The 2,500-nt window shown below is 23.7% G+C and overlaps 1 pseudogene; it reads right to left on the minus strand.

Moving 5' to 3' along the window:
* LOC119584600 overlaps nucleotides 1–2,500 on the minus strand; it is a 9,998-nt pseudogene that overhangs the window by 1,921 nt on the left and 5,577 nt on the right.

Raw genomic sequence — 2,500 nt, forward strand, 5'->3', positions numbered from 1 at the left:
CAATAGATCTAGTTTTTGTATTGTGGGGTTTTCTTCCATATATATATATATATATAAAATATATATATATATATTATATATATATATAATATATATATAATATAAATAATACTATATATAATAATATATATATATATATATAATAATATTATATTATATATATATATATATAAAATATATATATATATACATAATGATATATATATATAGAGACAGATATATATACATAATAATAAATTTAAATAATAAAAAGAATGATACTTGTGTAGATGTATGTTCTTTGAAGCTACAATAATCTATAATAATAAGATGCAAAACGAAGCATTATTATAACAGTAAAAAAAAATATAATAAATAGATTATTATAATATAAAAGATAAAGGTAATTATTTTTTTAAAATATCTATTATATTTAGAACATGAAAATAAATGTTAAAAGAAATTTTATACATAAGGGACCATATCAATACTCAAAATATAAAATACGTCAAATTATAAACCATTAATATATACTATATGCTTTTGGTGGGTTTTCCAACTACCCCCGGGTCAAAAAAAAGTGTTTTTGCTTTCTCAGGTGATGCTCTTGGAGTAGTATGAAAGTAGTGTCCCCAGTTCCTTCCACAAATCTGGGACTGTAGTAATCATTCTTACAATATACGATACGATATAGACATAGTTATTACTGATATAATATATATGTCTGTAGATTGATTATTATTGTGTTGTGTGTGTGTGTGTGTGTGTGTGTGTGTGTGTGTGTGTGTGTGTGTGTGTGTGTGTGTGAACGAGAATAAAAAATGAGAAACAATTGACAATCTTCGTTTTATATTTATAAAAAAAAAAACAATTGTCAATGAAAAAAACATCAAAACTGATAGAAGCAAATATCACAAGACAATTTTGTCAAGATTTTGTCCCATTGAACCATGAACTAAACTTGAATTAGATAGAGAGAGAGAGAACTAAAAGAAAATCTTAAAGAAAAAGCCAGGGCAACCGCACTACTTGTGTGGGAGATGTATGTTCTCTTGAAGCTGGAGAAACTCTGAAGTAAGTAAGATGCGGGAAAACGAAGCATTTCGTAAACAGTAAAAAAAAAAAAAAAATAGATTATTTAATAAAACAGATAAAGGTAATTATTTTTTACATCTACACCTTATATTTAGGCATTGAAAAAAGGGATGTTAAAAGGAAATTTTATACAACAGGGACCATAGCAAATGGGCGTGCAAATAAAAACGTCAAGAATTATCAACCATTAAGTATATACTATATGCTGTTGCCTCGTTTTACCGAATACCATAGCGGGAAAAAAAAAAGTTGTTTTGCTTTCTAGCTCAGGATGAAGACGCTTGACGTATTTATGAAAGTCTTGTGAAATTTTTCGAAAATCTGAGCGAGCTGAGTGGATGTTTCAAAGATTACAGATATACGAAAGCGAAAAGACATAGGTTTTGCTGATAAACCTTTATGGTCTGTAGATTACAGTTACATTGCGTGCGGATTCCCCCAATATTACAATGTGAATAAGTGTATTAGTATGAATGCTTATGATAAGAAGTGATGCTAAAGATTCCTTGTGCTTGGACACTGAACCTATAATCTGGAGATTTATAAACATTATGAATGTAATATCATGAATGACTGATGTAAAACTAACACTAAAACCTATTCTGAGGCACAAACATTAAGAGGCCATAAAAAAGGGGACCAGAGGAGTAAATCTTGGTTTCTCTGACCTGGAAAAAGATGTGGGCCTTTGTTATTTAATTAAAAATGGCTCAAGTAATCTCGTATAAATGTTCCAGGGGTAGCACTGCAGAACATACTGCCATTGTATATACATATATAAATAAATAAATAAAAAAATAAATAATATATATATATATATATATATATATATATATATATATATATATATATATATATATATATATATATATATACTTTTTTTTTTCCCTTATTACTTGAGCAGTATTATATTGAATTATATGTATATACATTTTGTGTATAATGGTATAAATATATTTTTATATATATATATACAAATATAATACAAAATACATACATACACACACACACATACATACAAAACATATACATATATACACATAATACACACACATATATACACACAACACACACACAATATCTAAATATATATATATATTATATATATATATATATACTAATATAATATATATATATATATACATACATATAAAATATACATGTATATGTGTGTATGTGTTGTTATATGTATGCTTTATATATATATAATATTATATATATATATTTATATATATATATACTATATATATATATTATATATATATATATATATATATATATATATATATATTATAAAATATAATTTATGTTGAGTGTGTCGTTTTATATATAAATATATATATATATATATATATATATATATATATATATATATATATATATATATATATATATATATATTTTATATATATTATATTATATATAT

This window comes from Penaeus monodon, chromosome 18, assembly GCF_015228065.2.
Source record: "Penaeus monodon isolate SGIC_2016 chromosome 18, NSTDA_Pmon_1, whole genome shotgun sequence".
Taxonomy (NCBI): domain Eukaryota; kingdom Metazoa; phylum Arthropoda; class Malacostraca; order Decapoda; family Penaeidae; genus Penaeus; species Penaeus monodon.